General features: G+C 52.1%; 1 long non-coding RNA gene across 3 annotated transcripts in view; it reads left to right on the top strand.

Annotated features, from left to right (window-relative positions):
• Positions 1-26,979, top strand: part of LOC118232821 — a 54,445-nt gene that overhangs the window by 10,818 nt on the left and 16,648 nt on the right. For 2 of the 3 annotated variants that reach the window (XR_004766406.1, XR_004766405.1), the window contains exon 2: positions 17,748-18,034. This is a non-coding gene — a long non-coding RNA (uncharacterized LOC118232821). Of the gene's footprint in view, positions 1-5,046; positions 5,412-17,747; positions 18,035-26,979 lie in introns of those variants that run through there. The other variant, XR_004766407.1, reaches the window with a different exon arrangement.

The following is a 26,979-nucleotide window of genomic DNA, read 5'->3' as shown; positions in this document are numbered from 1 at the left end:
CCTCCCACTTTCTCCCTCCTTCACTCAGTTAACAACCCCACCCCACCCCCTCCCACTTTCTCCCTCTATCACTCAGTTAACGCCCCCCCTCACCCCACCCCACCCCCTCCCACTTTCTCCTTCCTTCACTCAGTTAACACCCCCCCACCCACCCCTCCCACTTTCTCCTTCCTTCACTCTCAGTTCAGGTGGTTGCGCGACAGCGCCCCCTGTGGCAGCAGCGGGTGGAGGCGCCGCGCGGTTAGCCCCCAGAGCAGCGAGCGTAGTGACAGCCTGGGTCCCCAGGCCCGCGGGGTTCAGACGCGGACGCCGGGCTCTTTCCGCGCGCGGTGCTGTCCAGGGACGGCGTGCCTGGCGCGGCGTGAATGCCAGAGGGGCACCTGATCTCCCCTGGTGTGCGGGCGCAGTTGGCGGAGCTCCAAGCCGGCGGACAGGCGGGCGAGCTCCGAGCAGAGCCGCGGGAGACGGTCTGTCCAGTGGGACCCCCCCCCCCCCCCCCTCCGTCACGGGGGCTCGCGGTGGACCGCGGTGCGGACAGTCAAACAGCGGAAAGCTGCAGACCTCCCAGAAGCAGGAAAAAGGACGACCGACACTACTCCCCTCACTCCCCCCCCCGCCCCACCCCCCCCTCCGTCAGAGGCCTTACCGCGGTGTTCTGGGGCCCGGCCTGAACCCCGTGCCACCGGCTGTCAGGAGGACCCAGGCCTGGCCTGTCCTGCATCTCCAGCTGAGAACCCCCCACCCAAACCCCCTCTGTTCCCCCCACCCAAACCCCCCCCGTTCCCCCCACCCGCACCCCCCAGATGCCGGTCGCCTGTCAGGTTGGATCTGACCGAGCTGTGCCGATCGCCATGGTGACCTTTCTGTGACACGTCTCCCTGCTGCCCCCAACCAGCACACACACACAGACTCACACACACATACTCACATGCATGTACACACACACTCACACGCACTCACACGCCACACATATGCATTCACGCACGCACTCACATGTATACCTGCACACACACACACACACACACACACTCACTGACACATTCATGCACACACTCACTGACACACTCACACACACTCACATGTACGCATGCACACACACGCTCACACACACAAGCACACACACCCATGCACCGTGCCGTGCCGCGCCGTGGCGACCCAGAGTGACAGGCCCAGTCCCCAGCCCGTGGAGACGCCGGCTCGGGCCGGAGCGGGGATAAAAAGCAGCCGAGGCAGCGGATTGGCTGCTGCGTTTCCGTGGCTGCGGCTGCCATGGGAGCGGGTCAGAGGGTGCGCGGTGCGGCGTCTGCTGTCTCTCCGGCCGCGTGCCACGCCCCGCGCGCCCCGTGCGCTAACGCGTTTTCGGCGTGTAACCCACCTGACTCCTCTTTCTGCCGCCCCCTCCGCCGCGGCCACCCGCCACAGAGGGGGGGGTCACAAAGGTGCCCCCCGCTCCTCCTCCTCCGAGCCGCCGGCTGTCTCCGGGGAGGGTTCGATTGCCTGTGTAACGCAATAGTGGCCGGTGCCTGCCATCTGGAGAAAACGATCTCTATCTCCGCTGATTCACACTGTCGAAAGTGCTCCTACCCCACCGTCCCACCCCACCCCACTCCGCCCCGCCTGTTCTCTCTGTGTCTTCCTCCTGCCTCTGCCTCTGTGTGCTCTCTTCACAAGTGAAATGCTAGATTCTGCTTTTCTTTCTCCTCCACACCCCACCACCACCCCCCCCCCCCCCCCCCCCCCCCCCCCCACCAGATCATGTGCAATGTGTGTCAATCCAAGACCTTTAAACTGTCATGTGTCATTTCAGAGAGAGGATACAGAAACCCACACGCACGCGCACACACACGCGCGCACACATGGGCATACGTTTGCATGCGTTCACACACACACACACACCTGCAAGGATAAACTTGAGGATGTATAGAACCAGTGCAGGGCCACACGCTGAATTATTTAAGTCCAGATCGGGTGTTTTTGAAACGGAGCAAGCGCTCGACGGCCACGACCAGAAGTGCAACGAAATCCGGCTCACTTGCACGTTTCTCTCCTGCTGAATTTACTCAGTTCGGAGGAAATGAAAGAAAGTTTGATTCTCAGGAAAGAGGAACAGTCAGCTTGACACCAGCAGTCGAGCTCGTCGTATTTTCGTGTCACAAGGACCTCTTAGCCGCCTCAGATTTATTCACGATAATCTTCTGTTTCTCGCTTTTTACAGAAAGCTCAAATGGGATGACAAAGACCAGCTTTACTCAGTAAAGATACTCTGCATGTCCCCTTGGTTTCAGGTTTTTGCGGATATAGGCTACATGGTCACAGAATATTCTTTTTGTGTATGTATTGTTATTTTTATCACAAAAAATTGTGTTAAGCAAGATAATTAAGCAATGGGAACAAATATTCACCCTCTGTGTAATAGGATTAGGCTAAGTGTTGAAGATTCTGTTGAGAAATGATTTATGTTTGTGTGTGCATGTGTGTGTGTGCATGTGTGTGTGCATATACCTATAGTGCGTATACATGTATATACAACAACATGAAGGTGAGAAATCATAGCAATTTCGCATTTGCATTATCTTTCCATTTATGGGCGTACCACGATTTCCTCAAACGCTCAGGTGAGAGCAAACCGCAGGAATCGAAAAACATATCTACCAAATTCTCCTCCGTCACAAAAACCGTCCAGTGTGCATAACCTCAGGGAATCATTGGCTCTCTCCAAAGGCTTCAGCAGAGACACTGTAAACCGTCTTTTGTTATTTGTGTTCAAACACTTGCGGCTTTGCCCGGGCCACGCCCCCCTCCCATTTTATTTGCGTAGCGGGCCGTCGCGAACAACAACAAAAACAACGGCCACGGGAGAAAGGGGGGGGGGGGGGGGGGTCGAAAAGCCGTAAACACGGACGCCTGGAAAAAGCGTCTGTTCGGATAGTTTGCCCTCCTTTCAGAGACTCCCTTCATCCCCACGTGTCACCTGAGTATTTAACGTTTGTAAAGGGGGGGGGGGGGGGGGAGGGAGGGAGGGAGGGTCACACGAAGGTGTCAGTTGGTTTTCGCCAAACAGATGGGATTTCTTTTTTGGGGTTGGGGGGGGGGGGGTGGCGTTCACACCTCTCCCCCCTTTGACACTTTGTTTGCGCCTCAGGCGGCGCTCGCTCCGCCACACGTCCCGAACCGAAATTCGGCAGCTCCCGGTGATTTTCGCCAGCCGCGAAAACGTTCACACATCGTTAGCCATAATTGTGAAACTCGCACAGTTAATGTATTAATTTTTTTTTTGGGTTGGTCCCAATAAATGGGTTGGTCTGATATGGACTTGGGTCTGAATGGGTTTCCTGCTCATCGAAGGATAGAAATTTTCACGCGAGAAGACAGATGTCACACCAAATGCATGATGGGAACGGCAGGGGTGGTGTAAAAGGCACAAATGGCTCTAGTGCGACTGCATTTTTGCAAACCTTGTAACTCCTACGCTTTCGGGCTTCACATTTGTACCCGCTCACCCTCATATTTCACCCCCTCACCCCTGCGCTCTCCGGTCAGTCTGTCCCGCGTTAGAGAGGGCGTCTCGGGTCCTTATTCGAACGCTGAAGTCCGGTGGCCTCGTTCTCGGGCCAGGGTTCTTGGGAAAATGCGTCCGGTTCCCTGGAGATGGAGCTTCGGCCCGACGGCCTCCCTCGTATCCCACGATCTCAGGAGGAGGAACCCGGGCCTTGGGGAACCCATAATGGGTAGAAATGTTTGTGCAAAAGGAAATTCCAGCCAGTTCACTCTTGGGGGGGTTGGGGGGTGGGGGGGGGGATTCTGCACCCCGGGTCCACCCGCCAAACAGAAGACTAACTTTTCCTCGCCGGCTTTTGGTCTTGAACGTGTTTTCAAAACAACCCTCAGCCCGGTCCGGGCGTTTCCAGGAAGCACTTTGCTGGTCCCGTGCTACGGGAAGCCGCTCGGCGAGCAGATTCCTCAGCCTGGCGCTAGATTACCTCACAGCCTGCTGACAGAACAGCACCCCAGGGCTGAGGTGGGGGGGGGTGGGGTGGGGTGGGGGGGGTTGGGTGGGGGGGCGGGGAGGTCAGGCGACGATTACTTTTGCTGTGCTGAGCCATCCCTCCTACACCCTGGAGAACACGTTGCTCGTAAACGTGTGAACTGTTGGTTTGTTATTTCTCCTCCACCTGTCGTCTCTGTGGTTATCAGGGTGTGCATGGCCGCTTTTTGCCAAGGGAGGCTGGCATCCATTTGCACGAAAGCTGGGTGTGAGAACCCGACGGCTGAGCCGAACGGCTTGTTACGCAACTGTCAATTAATTTGAACCTGCCCACCCTTCGTTCTTCGTTCTTCCACACAGAACTTCCTTAGCCTGGGGGTAAAAAACACCTACACAAATTATGCACTTTCCTTGAAACTGTAATTGTTTTCGTTTTCAGGTGACACCTTATCAGATACGCATTAAAATATGCTGATTTTGACACGTGCCTTGTGGTGTCTCACAAGAACTAAAAACAAATATAGTATAGCATTATCCAGTGGTGCTCATTGTGCGGAGAATCACTGTCAAGTACACCGCAGCCTGCCAAAATGTTGTAATCTGCATTTTCTCAAGGATGGTTTTGATGATGTCAAGCGCGGAATATGTCAGGAATTCCCTTAATTTATCCAAGATTAGATTGCGGAGCTTTATCATCCATTTCTGGAAATTTGTCTCTGGCTTCGCCATGGTTACATTATATCAAATATAAACACGGCGCAAGACAGGAAAACAGCTCCAGACTCAACATAACAGAGCTTCAAGTACACCAGCTATCAGAGAGCGGAGGTGAGGAGGTGAGGATTAGTAGGTTAGGAGTTTATCAGGGAAATTGCATGTGGGGTAAAATAATTCTTAATCATGTTAAATATAATTTACTGTTTGTTTTTTATGCCAACCCTCGAAAGTCTAATTTAGACACACTTTATCTGGAAGGAAGTGCTGCCGGCAGTGCTGTTTATTGAGTTCCGGGTCAGAGTTCATGCCACGACAGTCACCACCACGGTAGTCACCACACAGAAAGAACCCTGACACATCTGCTTTTTAAACTCGGGGGGGTTGATTCAGTCGCAACGCTAAAGCAGCCTAACTTCAAATCTTCACGGTTTGTTTTTTACGGCAGTACCGTCTGTCCTCCCTGGAAGACCACCCTCCGCGTGTTTTTGGCGATTCGTCCTGGCTCTTAACTGCCAGTTTTCTCAATGATTTATATTTCTGAAGCTTGTGATTTTTGGTCCCCGCAAGTCTTAACGCATCCGCTTTGCGCTTCCATTTTTGGAGCGTGTCTTGTGTACGTCGCTGTCGACAGCTCGGCCTGTTTGTCCGGTGGAGCGGTTTCGTCTTGCCGTGTCCCGGGACAGCGTCCAGGGGACGCCGTGGTTTTTCGGTTAGTGCTGATTCACCGTGTAAATTTTGCATGCCCTTCTCAGATTACCCGCGTAGCCCGCCGGGGATCAACTGAAAGTGACTGCGACGCAAGGATGAGGGAGAGAGATAAAGAAGGGGGAAGGTGGTAGATTGCAGTGTTTCTCTTTCTCTCTCTCTCTCTCTCTCTCATTCTCTCCGTCTCTTAGCAAAACCCAGAGGACAGCAACGATCGTAAATGTGTTTGTTTTATCGACTTTGAATTTGCATGTTATTCCCCCTGTTTAGAATCACTGTGGTTTGCAAGCCTCTGAATTCCCCCTGCGGTTCTCCGCGGGGGGGCTGGACAACGCAAATCCACTCACTGTGGCACACCTTCAAACGACAGACGCGAGCATTTATTCATCTGCAGCACGATTGCAGGGAGAACGAACTCCGGTTAAATTGGCTTTTTAATGTACTGCCTTGTAAGGTACGTTTCCATTGAGCGCGCGGTAGTGCGGAGTGTATAGGACGGAGTGTAGCACAGTGGGTAAGGAACTGGGCTTGTAACCGAAAGGTCGCAGGTTCGCTTCCCGGGTAAGGACACTGCCGTTGTACCCTTGAGCAAGGTACTTAACCGAAATTGCTTCAGTATATATCCAGCTGTATAAATGGATACAATGTAAAATGCTATGTAAAAAAAAGTTGTGTAAGTCGCTCTGGATAAGAGCGTCTGCTAAATGCCTGTAATGTAATGTAATGTAATGGCCCGTTCAGAAAACACCCAAAATTTCTTGTGTCTTGCGGTCTGAATGGCTGCTTTCTTGGAACTGCACCACAGACGAGAATGACAACCACAAACGGGCAGAAACTGCCCACGTGGTGTAGAGCCCTCATAAAAACTTTCAGCTCTGGTGCAGCGCCGCAGCGCACTGCTGTAAATAGACCTTCCCTTCAGGGCCTTCCCGTGAGCCCAGGGAAAGCACTTTGTGTTTCGCAGCATTTATTTATTTATTTATCTTTTTCTATTAGACTTCCCTATTAGTCCAAGTCGTCCCTTAAACTAAAGCGCTTAGGTTCGTCGTTAGCGACGGTTAGGCTAACGGGAACGTTACTCGATGCTTCCAGTGCGGCGCGGGTGTGAAAGCGTGATGAAAGCGAGTTCCCGGGGGAAGCTGTTGTGTCTCCACGGCGTTAAGAGGGTTTTGGGAGAGGAACAGGCGAGCCCGGCGTCTGCCTCCCGGTGGACGTTTGAGCAGGACACAGAAACCCCTCTCGGTACCAACGCCCCGCAGGAACTCAAACTACGTCTGACTCGGACGCTGCTGGAGGCCCTTTGCCCTCCTCCGTTAGTCATGAGCAGCCGGCGGAAGCGCTGAGGGGAAAAGCAGCAGGCCAGATCGATTATAGCAAAATGGCCGCCGTCCTAATGGACGTGAGCTGATTAAGAGTAGCGCGCTGGTTAGCGGAGGGCTGCGCTCGGGCCCGGCGCTGGAGGGGCGTTTGGGTGAATAATCAGGGGGCTGGCTAAATCGGTCCGGACGCCCCCCGGGGACGACCGTTCTTCCGTCCCGGACCACAGGACTGTGGCGTATGAGAGCCGAGGGGGAAGTTTGGTCGGCTGAGGTCGCTCGTCGTCCCTGTTGCTTGTCACCTTCGGCTGATCGTCCCCCCTCGACTGGATAAGCGGGCGGGAGTACCCGACCGTCTACGCGAAGCGCAGATCAACGTCCGACAGGCAAGCGCAGCTCGAATTTCTGAAATTCCCCTCCTTGGCTAACTTTAGCTCGGGCATGCCTGCGGCATGACTGTCCCTCTAGCTGTGGCCTACAAAACGATTACCAAGGCAAGAGAAATCCTGTTAAAGCAACAGGCACACTTCATCACATTCAGATTGTTTCATTGTGCCATTTGCCCAGACTAATTGGAATAATTAGCTAATTCATGCTAACTAATGTTACTAACTCATGTTACTGTACGTAACAGCATTTTATAGATGAAGAGAAAAAAGTCTAATTTAAGAAATAGTAATTTAAGCAATACCAAAGGAAGACATTAATGCTTGCATTAAGTTGTGAGTCAAGGTTCTGGATAACTTGATTGAATGCAGGCCATTGTGTCTTCTGGTGTTGTGAAGCATACGGATCCAAAAAGCACACGTACACACACACACACACACACACGCATATTCTGTTTATATATACATACACACACACACATATACTGTGTGTGTATATATATATATATATATATATATATATAGGCTATATACTGTATATACAGACACACACATATACTGTATATATACATTCACGCACACACACACAAACACATATTTTGTATATATACATACACACACATCCTGTATACACACACACACACACACACACACAGAGTGCAGTTTACACTGCAGCTGCTGGAGCCTTTTAGTGTAGGCCTGCAGTGTTCCAGAGGAAGCAAACATTGACCCGCAGATGGTTTATCTCAAAACAAAAAACCTGCCGCTTGCCAGATCTCTTATCGCCGGTATATTGTTCTGCTCGTATCTTTTCCTTCCAAAAAGTCTGAAGTAGGAAAAATATACACATCTCAGCCAGAGGCGCTGCTCGCTTCCGCTGCTCCGTCGACTGTTTGAATTACGACTGAGCAGCAATACGCCAACCGTAGTCACCTCAGAGCTGTTCAGGCCTTGTTTATTTGGAGTACAGTCACAGGGTTTGTAAACAATGCGAGAATGATTCACCACCAGCGAAGTGTTCTTGTACCTGCAGGAGATTGTATCGGCGAGGGGTGGGGCAATGCTGGAGATTGTAAAGAGAGTTCATGAGTATTAATGGCTTTATGTGCAGTTTGGAAAGGGGTTGTTCGCTGTGATTGTTCTGTGTCCTTGAATTATTATTTATTGTGTTACTGTGCGAAGGACAAATGGGCGACAAGAGGAAATCATTTGACTCAGTGGATAAGTGATGTTCAGCTAATTCGATGACACACCTCTAGGCTTCCACACGCACATACACGGACACACACGCTCGCACACACATGCACAAATACACATTAATACATCAGAAATGGGTGCTTAGACAGGTTGTCTAAACAGATACAGATACGCGGTTAGACACTGATTGTTGAAAACACACACACACACACACACACACACACACCCGACACTTGCATCACACGCAGACATGTAAACACGCTCACCACAATAAACTGATAAGCGCAAATCACCCAATGAGGCACAGGGTGCCATTAAACTACACGCCCGGGCTCTCTCTCTCTCTGTATCCCACGCCCCCTCATATACATGCCCAACACACGGGTCCCCACAAACCCACGGGTCCCCACTAGCCCACGCGTCCCCACGAACCCACGGGTCCCCACAAGCCCACGCATCCCCACGAACCCACGCGTCCCCACAAGCCCACGCGTCCCCACTGGAGCCGGCCCTCTCCGCAGCGGCCAAGTTCAGAGGGAGCAGCCGGGTCCAGTAAACAAGCGGGGCGGGGTGGGGCGGGGCGGGGGCGGGGCCACCCCCCTCGCCCCATTTCCTGTTACTCAGCGCTTTCGGGCGGCAGATGGTGGTCAGGTCCAAACGGGAAAGGCATGCGCCCGGCTGACAGCTGAGCCGTCCCCAGAGGGCCCGCCGAGCACGGCCCGGGGGGGGCCGGGGGGGCAACGGTAGCTGGCGGCACGGCGGCTGCTGTGACACACCGCCGCGCCTCGGAGCGGGACACACAAGCGTCTTTGTGGCGGAAAGCCGTCGACCTTAAAGGGCGGTTTTTTTGTAACCGGAGAGCGAGGCACAGGGAGACACAGCAGCTGCGGGGGGAAGCGACTGGGCTCTGCTTTGTCTCCCTCTGTCTAAACACTGATTGAAGCTGATTTCAGTCTGTGTGTGTGTGTGTTCTTTCTGTTTTTTGTCCCCCCCCCCCCCGAAATCTAGTCAATACAAAAGCTGGACAGAAGCCTAACCTCAGTGTACTGTGTTCTCGGCGTTCAGTTCATTTTTGTAATCTTGGTGAACGTATGCCGTCTAATTTTTTGGGAATATTGGGCAGTCCACTTGTGGCAGACCGGAGATGTCTGCCGGTCACCGCAGTTCCCTCCGGAAATAGAATACGGTGAAAGTTTCGGATAAGTGCGGAGTTCCTGTGGACCGCTTCCTTTCCGTGGATGGCTGTGCTCCCACATCGCAGCAGTCTGATGGTCACTGTGCACAGCCAACAGGGACATTACCCACGGCATCAGGGAAAGGAAAAATGGCTGGAGAAAGAAAGAGGGGGAGAGAGAGAGACTTACTGTAGAGTGTGGCTTCTTATTAAAGCGTTGCAGCGAACGACTGAATGTAATAAGACTGAGAGAATGGTAGAGAAAGTATTAGCCTAGAGGGAGTGAGAGAGGGAGGGAGACGGTTAATCGGTGAGTAGTTCAGGAAACAGGAGGGAAGGTGGACTTTTAAAAAAAATTGAGGAGGAATGTAATGAAACATGACGATGTGGTTAAACATTGAAAGGAAGTATGCAAAGGGAGAGTGTATTTGAATATCCTTGCTGTAGGCCCTTTCTTTCGTAGTAATAGCACGACGCTTCTCGTAATCGATTTTAAAGCTGCCGTTAATCGCTGCTTCATAAGTGGATAATTGCGCTGCTGTGTAAAAAAAACGAAACACCGGCCGGCCCACGCGTTTACGCTGCCTCCCGGTCCCAGCGCCCCCAGGCTGACCTGGAGGAGGACCGAGAGCTTCTCGCCCTGCGGTGGAAATTAAGAGGCACGAGAGTGGGCGTAAATAGGCGAGTGTTTCCAGCGTTAAATAAACGAGACGCGTAGCTTGTGTAGCTTATATATTCAGACCCTCCACAGTCACTGAACCAATGTTGTTGTTGTTTTTTTTTTTCCCGATCCTGACTGCAAAAGGGAAATCTCTAAGGGAAATCTCTAAGGAAAAAATCTGTTGTGGGATTTCAGCACAGCTGTATACATAAGTTGTTGAGATAAAAAACACTTAAGCTGAGACACAGGCTACTGGCAAAAGATTCCCGATGGAATCTCTTCGTTCAGATGGCAGGGGTGTTTGAGGTCTCACACAGATAGAAAAGGTCCACCCATGTGTGGCCGGGGGTGGATGGAAAAGGGCTGGAAAAAAAACACTGGGTGTGCCTTTATAGATGAACATTTAGACATTACTCTGAGCATGAGTCCCATAGCTGGAAAAGAAATGCCTGAGTAACAAGTCATACAGACACATTAGTGTGGATAGGATGTGGGTCTCAGCTGTGATTTGCTTCCATAGAAGTGGCTTCAAATCTGCATTCCTGTTTGAACAGCTCATAGTTGTGTTTAATTTCGGGGGTATTTAAAAAAATATTTTTCTATGACTGATTTGCTGAAGACAACCCCTCTCCATGATTCATTATGTAACATTATTTTCTAGCCGACCAGTTAGCCGGAAGGATATTTTACTGGTATAATTAAAATGAAGTGCATTGCTTGAAGGTTTCCACGACAACGCAAGCTTTGCTAACAGGTTAGTTACAGGTTCCTTAATTGCAGCCCCATGCCGCTGCTGAAAGCTGGTTTGAGGGTGGTTGTTATGTTTGGTATGGCCTGGGCCCTGAGTCACTCGCGCTGTGCTGTACTAGCGTTACCCCTCCCGAGAATAGCACCGCATCAGGGAATGTGTTAGAGAACTGAGATGTAATAACATCGGTACGCTCGTGTCAGCGGGCCCGCGTTCTGCGGGCGGCTTCCTGCCCATCTCCGCAGGGGGTTGCCCTGGCAACCCTACCCCCCACGCCCCGGCTTCACCCCGACAGGGTGGGGCGGGGCCAGCCGTCTCCACCAGTTCTCGCTCTTAGATGAGAGTGCTCTCTTCCGTCCCAGCCCCCCCCCGCCCCCCCTCCCCCACACGCCCATATTAGGACGACGCCTTCGAAAGTAATGGGCCCACTCGACAGGATGTTCGGGGCGGAAGCTATTGATCCGTGTCTGCGAACTCGCTGGCCCCTCTCGCTTTTCCCCCGCTCGTCTCTCGAAGTCTCCCGTTTCCTCGAGGGCAGTGCCTCTGAGTGGCGGTCGGGGGGGGGGGGGGGGGGTCGAGGAGGAGGCGAGGGTCCGGCGCGCTCGGTGCCACCGCGTCACTGGCGCGCGACGCGCGGGCCGCCGGGTAGTCGTTGGCGTAGGCGTGCTCCTCCCCCGGTTTTTCTGGAGGGGTGCCCGCGTGCCCCAGTTTGACCCGGCGGGCAGGGGGTGAGGCTGGCACCCCTCGGGCTCCGCTGCACGGGGGGGTGCGAAGGCTTCCGGAGCGATTCCTCGATTCTCCCAGGGTGCAGCGGGCGGGGCCCGATCCGAGTCTGGAATGGAGGCGTTCATTCCACGCGCGGGTCGGAAGTTTCTGGAAGAATGTCCCAACCTCTGCACGTGTGTGTTTGCCCCCGGCAACAGTCCCCGAAACTCTGCAAGTTAAAATGGAGAAAGGCTTCCTGCCCCCACGGTTCAGTCCTTCTTCTTGTTTTTTAAGTCATGGACTGTGGGCCATTAGAGGTCACTAATGCTAACCCAGAAAGATATTTTTTTATTTATGGGGAATAGCTGGTTGAATACTCATTACTGTATCAGATTTACAGTCACTGTAGAACGTGGCCTCTCCGGTCAGCCAATCAGCATCCAGGATTGAAACTAATCGTTATGGAATTTCAAGTGCTCTTTTGTCCCTTTGATGAATCTCTCGGGGTCTAGTTTCCATTTCATTGTAGGCCTTAGCATGTATCCCCGCTGTTTTTTTTCCTGATACCAGAGATGGGGTGTGCCATTGAGTGGTTTCCTTTGACATTATGGTCAGTGTCAACGTGAAATATCGCTGTGTGGCGAGCGGCAGGAAGTACGAGTCACTCTAAAAGGGACGTTTCCTGTCTGAAAAAATCCGAGGACTAAAAATGTGAAATCCAGTTTTGTGCCAAGCAATGAGCGTCCGGTCCATGATTACCTTCCTTTCTTTGACGGACAGGCCTCATAAACGAGAGCCATCCATTGGATTCGACGACCTTAATAAATCCATTGTCTCCGGGTGTCACACCATAAAGATAATTGTGGCTTTAGTGCTCTTTTTTCCTTTTGAAAACTGGAAAGAAAATAGCAATAATAGGCTAATGTTTTCTCCCCGGCCTAGTTTTCCATTTCCCATCGATGTTGTTATAGGCTAGTTTTCCTGTAGATTCGTCATCGGGAGCACCGTCATAGTTGGGTGTTTTCTGAGTGGGCAGTAGAACAATGGACCATCATTTGTTTTGAGAGCAAAATAACTTGGTAAAAAAAACTTGGCAGGCGACCGTTATTTTCGGAATTAGGATGACCAATCAGCAGCTTCCCTTCTACAGTTCTGCCCTTTGTAAATGAAGATCGCCGCCTTCGAAAACTCGGCGAATTTGAAAACGGCTCGGGCTGAATCTAACTCTTGGCACTTCAGAAAACCTGACAACTGTCCAGCTGGCAAAAAGCAACAAACAGACTTTTGTGGAAGGGCCTTAGAAAAATAAAGTTTTACAGCACAAAGCGGGGAATTGTGTTAGAACGCTACTCCGTACACCCAGAGCGTTATGGGGCAGACTGATGTCGCCTCAAGATTTTTATTTATTTATTTTTTTTAATTCGAGCAGCCTGGGCTTAAAATAGCTTGCGCTGGAACTCAGTGACTCGACCCAGCCCGAGTTCTGTGGAGCAGAGCTGGCTTGGACCGCGTCCACGTCTGAGGAGAGGGAGAGCCCTGCGATCTGGAAACGGTGGTCGCGTCACGGCACTGTATCCTTTCCATTTCTGACCGAGCTGTGCTTTTCTGCAGGGGGTGGGGGGGGGGTGTGTGTGTGTGTGTGTGGGGGGGGGGGAGCGAAGCGCTGTGTAGGGCCTGCTCTGCCTGCCACACAGATGGAAACACAGCAGTAGCTTTATAGCTTCCTTTCTTTCTTTCTTTCTTTCTCTCTGTTCTTTCCCCCCAGCCCCCTTGCTGAAGTGGAGGCAGCTAGCCCTTCGGCGGCGCGGCGAGTGGGCGATTTATTGTTAGCGCAGCGCTGCGTTTGTTTCCGTTGCCCTCTGACCGAGACGCGCTTTCTCCGTGTGTCCACCGCGCGGCTGAGATAAACCCATTAAGGAGGGAAAATATTCATCACGCCCGGCGTACGCTCGCAGGCGGCCTGACTGCGAGCTGAGGACCTGAGGTGAACCCGTCTGCGTGAGTTTGATTTGGAGCGCGTGTGTGTGTGTGTGTTAGCGAAGACTCTGGACAGTGCGCTGCGCACACGCACACACACACACACACACGCACACACACACACACACTCACACACACACGCACGCACGCACGCACGCACACACACACACACACACACACACACACGGACGCTGTTGCTCTCCCGGTCAGGGTGTTAACGTTAACGCCGAATGCTTTGTTTCCACATTCACGCCCCCCAGCCGTCTGACTGTCTGTCTGCAGCGTGTCTGACCTGAGAGAGCAGAGAGAGAGAGAATGCGCTCTGCCTCGCTCGACCTCACGCCCAACAGAGCCTGTTATTCTCTCTGTCTTTCTCTCTCTCTCTCTCTCTCTTTCCCTCTTTGTCTCTGTCTCTCTCTCTCCCTCTTTCTCTGTCTCTCTCTCTCTCTCTCTCTCTCTGTCTGTTTCTCTGTTTCTCTCTGTCTGTCTCTGTCTCTCCCTTTCTCTCTCTGTTTCTCTGTTTCTCTCTGTCTCTCTCTCCCTCTGTCTCTCTCTCTCTCTGTCTCTCTCTCTCTCTCTTTCCCTCTCTGTCTCGGTCTCTTTCCTTGTCTTTCTCTGTTTCTATCTCTGGCTCTTTGTCAGTTTTTCTCACTCTCACTGTCTTTTTCTCTTTTTTCCTGCTTTGATACTTCCTTTTTTGCTTCTCCCGAATTTCCGCTTGGTTTGAGTCACCGTCAGGAGGAAGCAGAAAGCAAACAGATGATCCTGTTTGTTTACTGGCTCAATTCCCGGCCAATCACAGGAAGGGAATTCTTAGAATTCTCTCGCCAGTTGATCGTGCACCTCGTCCAGCCGATACCTTGGTGTGATCTCACTTAGGCACGGAAAGCAGCAAGGAAACACGATTTGTAAAATGTCTGTTTCAAAAAGGTATTTGAAACCCCCAGCGCAGTCACTCAAATTTTTCGTAATGAAAATATCAAGCGAGGTGTTTATTAATTAGTTGAACGTTAGGCCTAATCGAAATATGAACTCCAGGAGCGAAGGCCTGTGTGGTTAACGACAGGGTCTGATTGAGTCTCTCCAGGACCTGCACAGCAGGAGTTTCGTTCCGCGAATTACAGATTTTTTTTTTTTTGTTTTTGTTTAAATTGATTTTATTTGTTAACGAGTCTATTTCTGCGCATCTCTTCCGGAGTTAATAAGCGAAGCTGAACAGACTCATTCAGACACAGCAGGAAACTGCGTTTCCTCAAGAGAAAAATGTGATCTAATAAAAAAAAAATAAAAAAAAGAAAGTCACGGTCTGTTGATTCTTCGTGTTAGTCTTGCGACGTAAACAGCGAGTGGCCAGAGCTGTGGCAGAAAGCGGATGAAAGGAAAAGGGAGACGACGACGCTCCTCCCCGGCCCACCACCGAGAGCGCAGCTGAGCCGTGACATCATCAGCGAAGGTCGTACGCGGGGTCACTGCAGAGCGTCAGCGCCTCGATGCCGTGATTGGACGGGAGGGGATTCGCACACGCGTCTGTTGGATCGGCGTTCGCGCATTTAAATCATTTCCCGGATGCTGTATCATCTCCTCTGATTTTTTTTTTTCCTTCTTTTTTTTTTTTTTCTGCGCCAATTTCTGTACCAGACGGTGCATTGAGGTCAAACTCTGGGTCAGCTGTGTGTCAGAGAACTTACTGTGAATTACTGACTGACTCTCTGTCTCTCTCTCTCTTTTCCTCTCTCTCTCTCTCTCCCCCCCCCCCCCCCCCTCTCTCTCTGAATACTTTTCTAATCATTTCTGGACTTTCTTGGCTGGACTCCCAGAACATGCTGCTAACGCCATGGCGATCCAGCCGTGGCGAGCGGAGAAAAAACCTTGAAAGTTTTAAATAAGCACAGCCGGTCTCCAGTACATAAAACTCCTTTCTCCTCCCCTCCCCCCCCCCTCCCCCCCCCCCCCCAAATAAAGCACCACCCTCTCTCCCTGGGTTCGGTGGAAAAATGCCTCGGCAGTGCCAGGCTCCAGCCGAGAGAGAAAAAGAGAGAGAGAGAGAGGGAGAGAGAGTGAGAGAGAGAGACAGGGAGAGAGAGTGAGAGAGAGGGAGAGATAGAGAGGGAGAGAGAGAGAGAGAGAGAGACAGGGAGAGAGAGAGAGGGAGAGAGAGAGAGAGAGGCGGAGCTGGCAGCAGGCTTAGCGCTCTTTTACCGTAAACAGCCAGTAATCCCGCGTCAGTTCCAGCTATGCGCCCGCTCTTTCCCGCCAGCTCTCCGAGCGGAGATTCGCCGCGCGCGCCGTGTCTGACTAACCCACTTCCCGGGTCCCCGTCACCGCTGAGTAACACATGACTCTCCGCGCTCCGCCGCCTCTCCGGTTACCCTTTCGGGGGGGGGGGGGGGGAGGCGTTTTAAAGGCCGTCGCTCTGGAGACGGGAATAGCGGCTGGGACGGGCAGGAGCGCCGCCGCCGCTGCGTTTCCGGGTCCGTGTCATTCTGAAACGCGCGCACCCGGCATCACGTGCCCCCCCCTCCCCCACCCCCCCCCCCCGCCCCGCCACAGCAGCGGTGCCCGACCCGCGCAGGAGGGCCCGTGTCAGACAGTCTAGGACCACTTCCCACTGCCTGCTGACGCCTGGCAGTTCATTTTTGTCCCCTGTAGCGGACACGAACATATATTCTGCTGTAATGAAACCTACACAGCAACGGGCATTCAATAAAAATTGAATAATATTCTTGAAAATATTTTCACTGCAGCATTTTTAAAAAAAATCCAAGACATTTGTTTTAGGCAACATCGAAACAATTTAGAAGCTTCTCAGGGGGATTGGAGATGTCGATCTTCGGCAAATGAGAGCAGAAAGGCTTGGTGAAATAGTGACTGGTACAGCAGGTCAATAGAAACCCATTTGAGAAGAGCAGGGTCCGCTGTCTGTCTATCTCTCAGAGTTTGTGAAGCCTTTGCATTAATTATGCGTGAGTGCGTTCACATGGAAACAGCGCTAATGAGACATTAGGCCCGACGACCTCTCCCCCCCCTTCTGTGTGGCAGTGAGGTCATTTAAAGGTCTTTCCCATGATCCCTTGTTTGCCAGTGTTGCGCTGCGTTTGACACCCATGACCAGGTTCGAACTTGTCTGAGGTGTAACCATTTGCAGCTGGGTAATATAATTACCCCCCCCACCCCCCCCCCCCCCTCCCCCCCCGACACACACACACACACACACCCACAGTCTTATAGTTTGACATGGCTTTTAGAAGAACCCTTTGGTTGCAGTAGCCGCTGTTGTTGTTCCAGCTGCTGAGTCCGCAGATTCGCTTTATCGACCCGCCCATTAGGCGCTGGTATCCGAAAGGCGTTTTTCGGGGGGATGAAACATACCCCCGTGCATTTACCCCAAAACCTTACCCCGTTTATGTGAGCAGAGAGTCTGAGAACGGCGAGATTCCATTCCCAGGTTTAAAGGTGCTTTTCGGCACGCCTGCCCGTCTGGCCCCCAGGGTCGGGACGCCTCCGCTGGAGTCACAGCGACGCGGAGAGCTCCTCCCCCCACCCCCCCTAAAAAAACCGCGCGGGACGGGGGAAGCGCCAGTCACTCAGACGCCGTTCCGTCGACAGCCGCTGCGTGAGGCGCTGCGCGTTATCAAATACGACGCCGGTGTCTGAATCCACGGAGTCACGCGCCTGTGCCTATACGTCTGTGTCGTATGTCACCTCGCTTATAATATGATATACTACGTGATAATAACGTCGAGTCTAAATTTAATATCAAATTGTTTTAGGGTGCCGCACCGGCATAGTCTGCAGGCCTAGCTAACGATGGCTGGATCTGCACTGCTGTTGGAAATAGAAATATTTATATGTGTCATCTATAATTATGACATGTATAGATACGGATTGACGTTGATGGATTGGCCACCACTATCGGCTAAGCAGAGAACTGACTTTTGAATTGTCATTACTGAATTTTAATATTATTCTGAATTCTTTGATTGAAAGATTAACAAGCATCTGGCACTTTTTATTTAATTGACTCTTGAGATATATATATACATATGCATGTATGTAAAGTATGCATGTACTCTTTCTATGTGTGAATTTACACTCGGTTAACAAGATATTTTTAACAGACAGATTTAAGCAGGCCACAGAATCACGTTCATTCACATTCACACATCTCTTTTGCAGACACAGTGCCGGAGGAGGACCCTGGCAGGGACTCGTCAGTCTGTCGGATTCAGCTCCAGAGCGTTTCCCCTCAGAGGCACATTTACACCCCCGGGGGGGCCTGCCCCGCCATGGAGAGGGGTGTCACGCTAACCGGCTGACGCGGGGGAAAGCGTCAGGACTCGCGATCCTCGTCGAACGCGGTGCTGAGGCAGGCGGGGACACCATCGCGCGCACAGCGCCTCCGTTACCCAGAATGCACCGGGGGCACGTGCTGCCTCTCAGACCGCCTTCATCCTGCTGGGCTGGTGAGTGCTGCGTTTCTCCAGAGAACTCTTTTCCTTCTTTTTTAGTGCAGCCACGCACAGCCGGGCTCAGTAACTGATTATTCGAATTTTCCCTGCCAGTACTAACTGTACACAACAGGTAAGGTAAGGAAGGGGAAACTGAAGTCCTGGAGGGCCGCAGTTTCTGCTGGTTTTCGGTTGATGTTCCAACATGACTGACTATTTGATTATTTTATTGACTAATGAGTCCACACTCCTTGCTCTCAAAGCCTTGATTGGCTGCTGCGCAAATACCTGCAGACACTGCGGCCCTCCGGGACTGGAGTTTAACCTGCAGACACTGCGGCCCTCCAGGACTGGAGTTAAACCTGCAGACACTGCGGCCATCCAGGACTGGAGTTAAACCTGCAGACACTGCGGCCCTCCAGGACTGGAGTTAAACCTGCAGACACTGCGGCCCTCCAGGACTGGAGTTAAACCTGCAGACACTGCGGCCCTCCAGGACTGGAGTTAAACCTGCAGACACTGCGGCCCTCCAGGACTGGAGTTAAACCTGCAGACACTGCGGCCATCCAGGACTGGAGTTAAACCTGCAGACACTGCGGCCCTCCAGGACTGGAGTTAAACCTGCAGACACTGCGGCCCTCCAGGACTGGAGTTAAACCTGCAGACACTGCGGCCCTCCAGGACTGGAGTTAAACCTGCAGACACTGCGGCCCTCCAGGACTGGAGTTAAACCTGCAGACACTGCAGCCCTCCAGGACTGGAGTTAAACCTGCAGACACTGCGGCCCTCCAGGACTGGAGTTAAACCTGCAGACGCTGTGGCCCCTCCAGGACTGGAGTTAAACCTGCAGACGCTGCGGCCCTCCAGGACTGGAGTTAAACCTGCAGACACTGCGGCCCTCCGGGACTGGAGTTGGACACCCCTGCCTCAGAGTAACCACGGGTAACTAAGAGTTGTTGTTGTCACCTTCATGTTAGTTCAAGAAAACCTGATGGGAATGTTTCTCAGCAGGAAGGAAAAAAAAGATTTTGAGGAGGTGGGGAATTTGACAAATGCTGGGAGCGCACTCTCGCCAAAGGCTATCCACTGTTCTTGCGTTGGTTTTCTCTGATAATTATCCACGTGCGCAAAAGACCCCCTGATCTTGAGGCAGGTTTTTTTTTTTAGTGTTGGAGTGATAGAAACAGAGACAGTGAACAGTGACAGTGATCTGTGGGAAATCAAGCATTGCATGGCATGAGTGTAATATGTGTATAAATAGCGGATGTGATAGGGGTATAAATGTCAGGTTTAATAGCGGGTGTAATATGAGTAAAATAGCAAATGTAATATGAGTATAAATAGCAGGTATAATATCAGGTGTAATAGAGGTGTAATAGCAGGTGTAATATGTGTATAAATAGCAGGTTTAATAGCAGGTGTAATGTATGTATAAATAGTGGGTATAATATCGGGTGTAATAGCGGTATAAATAGTGGGTATAATATCGGGTGTAATAATGAGTGTAATATGAGTATAAATTGCAGGTATAATATTGGGTGTAATAGGGGTGTAATAGTGGGTGTAATATTGGGTGTAATATTGGGTGTAATATCGGGTGTAATGTGTGTATAAATAGTGGGTATAATATTGGGTGTAATGTGTGTATAAATAGTGGGTATAATATTGGGTGTAATGTGTGTATAAATAGTGGGTATAATATTGGGTGTAATGTGTGTATAAATAGTGGGTATAATATCGGGTGTAATGTGTGTATAAATAGTGGGTATAATATCGGGTGTAATGTGTGTATAAATAGTGGGTATAATATTGGGTGTAATGTGTGTATAAATAGTGGGTATAATATCGGGTGTAATGTGTGTATAAATAGTGGGTATAATATCGGGTGTAATGTGTGTATAAATAGTGGGTATAATATTGGGTGTAATAGGGGTGTAATATTGGGTGTAATAGGGGTATAAATAGTGGGTATAATATTGTGTGTAATAGGGGTGTAATATTGGGTGTAATAGGGGTATAAATAGCGCCCGTGCCCGGTGTGTAATGCCCTTGCCAGCATTGGAGCTGTTTTGGCTGAGGTTATGGTGGAGCTCTGTGAGCGTGGGTCTCGAGAGCCAGCTGGGGGGGAGGGGGGCGGGGGCCAGCGTCCGCAGAGGCCGAACGCCAGGCCGGCGCGCCAAAAAATTAAGGACGAAACGCCGAGCCCGGGGAACACAATGAGACGCTTCCGGAGAGAGAGAGGGGCGCTGCCCATGCCGGGAATGGTGCGATTTGGCCCGAACGCCCTCCGGGGAGTTCCACCCTCGCCAGCGGGCTTCCCTGTTCCCGTCCTCGTTTGGCTCCGGTTCCTGGAAAAAGGACACGTGCCCTTTCGGTTGCTCCCCCCCACCCCCCTACCCCAGTTCAGGACAGGTTATGGCAACTCCATTCTTAAGAGAGGTCGCTCTGGTGCTTTAGCGTTCGCACAGATCCGATCCGTAGCTGCTCACCGCGGCGTCCTGCTTCTCATCGAGTTCTCCGAGGAGTTCAGAGACGGAGGCGACCTCGCCCTCACCCCTGCCAGCGCGGTAAAACGTTCAGCATCGGTCCCACTCCGAACCGAGTTCACACGAGTCCAGAAGGGAGTGAAATGCAGGCCGCTGTTTGGGAGTGAAATGGATTCGATTTAGTCGATTTAGCGCAAGACGTTTTATTCCGCGCTGATGCTGACACTGCAGAAGCCGCCCGGGAGAAGTACAGCGGATGGAAATGCACGGGGACCATTAGGCTTCTGTGTGAAATTGTTTGCCTGTAATGGAGCTGAAAAGAGGTTGAGATATGCCCCACTTCAGCGACGCTCCCTGTGTATTTTTACTGCGTTGTTCTAAAAATGAAACCCAGTGAATTAGAACCAGATTGCAATCTTGAAAAGGTTTTTTTTTTGGGGTTTTTTTCTTTCTAAAAACACTCGAAAGGAAACACAAGAATAAAAAACGTACGGGCAGGAAACGCAGAGAAAAGACTGACTTCCGCTGTTCGGTTTACTGTTCTGAAGAAAGAGGCCCACCTTCACATGAGAAGCTACCAAATAGCTCATGCGCCCCACAAGGAAAGGAAGCGTGATGTCATGCTTCACCTTTCACCGTCCATTCCAGCCAATGGTAATTGACACCTTATCGCTTGGGTCATAATTGGAATAGTCCCTGATCAGCCAATTACAACCCCCTTCTCCCCATTCCCTCTGCTTTAGCCTACCGCTCCCCTCCCCCAGGCTGACGTAGCACCTGTTGAGTTCTGTCTCATTGCGTCCGTGCGTCAGAGTTTTAATGTCTTAATTTATAGGCCACAGCTGTAGCCTGTAGTCTGCCTAGTGACTCAGGAGTTAACCTTTGAACTCCTGGGGAATGCAGACATGGAACATGTAGGAGCAGTGCTGTTGAATTTCACCCCGACGGTCATTATTCTTAAGGGAAGCTGGGCATTTAAAAATGGGAGATTACAGCTTCATGACCCTTTAAATCGTTGAAGCTGTCCTTCGTCTGTTGGGGCTCACATATTTGAACCAATCGCATGTCTTTATTTTTTGTATTGACAGAAAACCTGGGTCATGTACTTTATTTGAAATACCTTTACCGTTTGGACACCAGTAAAATTCCTGCAGATTGTCGACTCATTTTAAGGAACCGTCTGCTAACTCCACTGAGATCCAGAACAGAACTATTTCTTTTGCGATTGCGTTTCCTGCTGCAGAGGGTTTGTCCCTGTCAAGTACAGATAAGTGTTTTTCCACTTTGCAGGGTGTGTTTAGCATTGCATTCCTCATATTTGCCGTGGGTACTTCCTGGTCTGTGGGTGGCATGTTGGTGGGGGTGGGGGGGGGGGGGGCGCAAGGTCAATGGTCCCAATCAGTCAACCGATGGTGCTCATTTTGGGTCCCTTTAATGAGGGACATAGCTCAGGAGGTAAGACCGATTGTCTGGTAGTCGGAGGGTTGCCGGTTCAAACCCCGTCCTGGGAATGTCGAAGTGTCCTTGAGCAAGACGCTTTTTATCCAAAGCGCTTCACAATTGATGCCTCTCATTCACCCATTCACACACACACACTCACACGCCAACGATGACAGGCTGCCATGCAAGGTACCAATCAGCTCGTTGGGAGCAATTAGGGGTTAGGTGTCTTGCTCAGGGACACTTCGACACGCCCCAGGGCGGGGGAATCGAACCGGCAACCCTCCGACTGCCAGACAAGCGCTCTTACCTCCTGAGCTGTGTCGCCTTACACCACCCGTACCGGGACGCCGAGCCGGAATAGAGCGGCTAAAGATCTTTTCCCCCTCTCTCCGCAGTCGGCGCCTGTCTCCGCGTGATTACGCACTGATTTATACGAGAGCGCTGGCGTACTCCACGATAAAAAAGGCATCGGATTTCCTTCCGTACTTTATAGCGCACGCTTGGCTCCGGAAGGTTTCGGGAGTTCTTAGGTATGCTGGGTATTTGGAAGGAGTTACAGGGTTTCTCTCTGATTTAATAATTCTTTTTTTTTTTTTTCCCCCACTGGCGGGTATACGCCGGCGGATGAGTCCGCTCTGGGAATTTTAACCGCGTCCATCCCAGCGGGAGCGTTCCCAGAAAGGCGTTTTTCCGATCGGGATTCTCGGAAAGCTGAGAACCTGCAGCCCCTCTCTCTCTCTCGCGGCTTTGCCCCGCCCCTCTCTCGACGTCCCGCAAGCAGCTGTTGGGGCCACGCTGTCTGTCGGGAGGGAGGTGAGGGAGGGGAGGGCGGTTCCCTAAAAGAGGACAGCCTGAGGGCCGCCAGGCTCAGCGGGACGACCTATCCCACAAGCCCCTTCTCAAGCTGTGCCCAGGAGCGTTTAAAAAAATCTTTTTTTAAAAACTGTGTCAAGTGACACGCTGTCTCCACGGCGATGAGCCGTGGCCCATAAAGCAGTGCAGCGCACGGGGGGGGGGGAGGTTCGGTAAGATAACCGGCGGTGTTCCCCCCTCCCCCCCCCCCCAGCCTGCTGGTGCTGAGCGCTGCCTGAGTTTGCGATGCGTCTGGACAGTGGAAGTTCGATCAGCGCTGTGGACCTCTCTGACCCCCACGCCGCAGACAGCCTGCTGTCCGCTGTCGCTAAGCGTTAATCTCCCGACGAAGCTGTGACTGGTCTCCGCGAGGTCTCCAGCCCCAGCCCCGTGAAGCTCAGACTCTGGGTCGCACTCTTTTTTAGGGGTTGTGGGAGCAGTGCAGTGGGAGGTAGACACTGTGAGAACCACAGCGCTAGCATGCTAATCATTATCCAGTAAGGAAAACAGTTGAATCAATTTGGTTATAATGAGGTCAATTGGAACCCACATCAGGGTAATGTAGTTTTCCATTCAGTGGTAACCTTAATTAACTTGTCAAGCTGTGTTTGTCAGGAAAAGGGTAACAATTATAAGTAATTTTCGGGTGAAGGTTATGGGCAAATCTTGATTGAACCCAGGCTACTTTCGCTAATTCGCCACTAAAATGCCAGTCCAGTCCATATCTCTCACCACGGCATGCATGGTGCTTGGCTTTGACCTGCCATGTTTCTCCCACAACCCCTTTCCCTGGCCACTGGAGCATTTGGCCTGTTGGTACTTCGACAGCTATGACCCTTTAAATGTTAATGAGTAACGCAGGCATTGGGGGGAGGTGGGGGGGGATGTCCTGACTTATGCCACCTGTCGATCGCAAATTACCCCCCCCCCCAGCAGGCCAGTTCTCTCCCTCGTGCCCAAAGGCCGATGCTCTCTAATTAACCCCCCCCCCCCCCCCCCGCCACTGTCCCTGCGAGTTCAGCAGCTTGCTATTTGGGGGCTGCCAGTTCTCAAGAACCAAGTGTGGGGGGGGGGGGGGGGGGGGTGGGGGGGTTTGGGCCCTGCGTCAGAAGAGGGAGACCGCTGGAGGGGATTCCGGAGCAGTGCGCGCGGGGTGAAGTGCCCCCCGTGCCACCGTGGCAACGGTACGTGACTGGCGGGTTCTGGCCACGCCCCCCTCTCCCCTGAGAGTGTAGGGAGTGGGACGGGGGGGGGGGGGGGGGGGGCGGCCGGGGGGGGGGGGGGGGGGGGGGGGGGGCGCTGCGTGTGAACAGATCGTTTTACAGAAGTGAAAGGCCAAGAAGCCGGTCACCTCCGCCCACCCAGCGGGGGAGCGCAGTTGCAGTCGCACGTCAAGTGCCGGCGGCGTTCCGCGTCTTCCCTGACGTTCCCTTTTTTTTTTTCTTTTCTTTTTTTCGACCGGATCGCCGACCGCCAGAAGCTCGTGTTATTTTTTTTAGAAACGTGGTTTCCTCCTATGCAAATTCTCGGGCCGATTTTTTCGACGATAAAAAATAATAAATAAAAAAAACCGAAGGCACAACTAGACGCATTGTGAGGCCTCAAAGGACTCATTGTCGCGCGAAACAATCGCAGCGAGCGCTCAGATTTATGAGCCGCGGTGACGAGACCGGCGCTCTGGACGCAACGCGAATATTTGAGTTTGCGGTGCACTTCCTGCGTAGAAACAGTGCTGACTGGAACGGTCACAGACAGTGCCGTCCTTTCCAGCGGACAAAGACGGCGATTGATGGCGGTTGAGTTCCAGGCAGTGGGTTTTCAGCGTGGAAGATGGCGAGGAATGTGTTGGGCGAGGAAAAGACAACTGATGCTTGTAGGCAGGGTCATTAATCATATCTGGTATCGGCAATGTGCTGATATGTAAAATGGCACTGATTTATTGCTCTGCGGGTGCTGCGATTCTGATATTATTTAGACACCCTTAGATGGTTCAGTTGCGGTTTGAAAGGAGCTACCTGAGGCAGTTGGCAGGTTTTGTGCGGAACGATGAACAGCAGAGTACAGCTGAAGAACCCGTGTAGTGTAGTGTGGAAGAAAAGTAAAAGGAGGAAAAACGTCTGTTGGCAAACTTACTTTTGGTATAAGTTCATTTAAAATCGGACTTATACCTTTGTGTCATGTCCTCCCTTAGCCTGTCTGTACTCTGGACCAATCCCGTCTCTGCGTTTCTGCTGATTGACAGCTGGCGGGAGGCCGAGGCCGAGGCCGAGACACGCGAACAAGGCCCGGATGCAACCACCGCCGCAGCCTGCGTGATGGGGCCCTGCGGCAGGAAGTAGGAAGTGGACGAAAAAGAGGAAGCGTAACCGGAGGGGTGAAATGACGCGCGAGAGCCAATGGGAGGGCGGAATCTCCGTTACGTCACCGATCAGGCGGCTGCTGGTTCGCTCGCTCCGCGGAGCGGAGGCCAGTCAGCCGGGGGGCCCCTCGCGCTCAGGAAAGGGCCGCGTTCAGTGCCGGCACGTCGGAGATCTGGCTCTGCGATAAGAGGCTAGCAGTGCGGGGGCTAACGCGGGGCTACAGAGGGGGGCTATAAACAGCACTGCGGTCACAGGAGACCTTTGGTAGGATGCTCAGGTAGCGTGCTCACGTGCTGCACACGCACCCCTCTGCGGTCACTGATAACATGGGGAGGGGGGAGGGGCGTGGGCGGGGGCTGGTTGGGGGGGGGGCAGAGTCTGACGCGGTAGATGCGAGACAGGTCGGAACGAGGCAGGTAAAGTTCCACTTGCGTCAGTCCGCCACAAATGTCACAGCGGTGACTGCGTAGCGACAGCGACGTGTGCGACCGTTGCCTGGTGACAAGGGGCCTGCCTTTTTGCACTACTTCGTTTTGGTGAAGCTGCTCTATACTTAATACTGGGAAATCAGACCGAGGTACATAATCTCGTTGCATAATCTTTGCTTCCAATTTGAAAATGTCCAGTTCGGTTTTTTACGGACTCGGTTCGGTTCCCGGGTAGGACACTGCCATCATACCCTTGAGCGAGATACTTACCCTGACTTGCTTCAGTATATATCCAGCTGCATAAATGGATGCAATGTAAATGCTATGTAAAAAGTTGTGTAAGTCGCTCTGGTTAAGAGCGTCTGCTAAATGCATGTAATGTAATGTGATGTAATGCAGCCAAAACTCTCCCTTCCCCGAGCGGCACTGGAGCTAATCATGTGTACAGTAGGCCTATGACGGCACGGGCCTGGTCCGGTTTGACCGGTGGGCCTATCGAAGCTGCGGAAGACAGCGCCTTAACTGGGTGAGACGCCCAGCAGCCCTCCCGCCTCTTTTTTTAGATGGCACAGCTGCGCACCAGGACATAAAATCACACCCAAGAACTCTGCCAGAATAGCTGCATGGGTAATGTGGCAAGCATCCCGACAGCGGTAACGTACATATATTAACACCCTATCAAGGCAATCAGCCCGAGCCAAGAATAGGTATTACGCTGGGTTAGCGACGTCTCTCCGCCTTCTGGTGTTAGAAACGACTCTTGTGAAGGACGTTATTAAACCGAGTGGCACCTCCGCATCATGGCCGCCTCGGCCGTGCTACCCATCTGAGTGGCACCTCTGCATCATGGCCGCCGCGGTGGTGCTACGCATTTGAGGTAAACGGAGCGAAGGGGACGAAGGAATCCCCGTGACCTTAGCAGCCACTCCCTTTCTCTCTCCCTCTCTTTCTTTCTCCATCTCTCTCTCTCTCTCTCTCTTGCCTCCCTCCCTTTCGCAAGTCATCGTTTTCCTCTCGCTCCCTTTACTTTCGTTCACCTCTCTCGGTCATCCCTCTCTTTCTTTCTCTCGCTCTCGTTTTTCAAACGGACGAGCGACTTCTTTTCCCGCTGCTGAAAGGAGAAGAGAATGGACAGGTGTATTAATGGAATGCCCATTGGACAGGTGTATTAATGGAATGCCCATTGGACAGGTGTATTAATGGAATGCCCATTGGACAGGCGTATTAATGGAATGCCCATTGGACAGGTGTATTAATGGAATGCCCATTGGACAGGTGTATTAATGGAATGCCCGTTGGACAGGTGTATGAAGGGAAGGCCCACTGCACAGGTGTATGAAGGGAAGGCACACTGCACAGGTGTATGAAGGGAAGGCCCACTGCACAGGTGT

The sequence above is a fragment of the Anguilla anguilla genome, chromosome 8 (genome assembly GCF_013347855.1).
Source record: "Anguilla anguilla isolate fAngAng1 chromosome 8, fAngAng1.pri, whole genome shotgun sequence".
Classification (NCBI taxonomy): Eukaryota; Metazoa; Chordata; class Actinopteri; order Anguilliformes; family Anguillidae; genus Anguilla; species Anguilla anguilla.
Note: the sequence above shows the minus strand (reverse complement) of the source record. Positions and strands in the feature narration are given on the sequence as shown.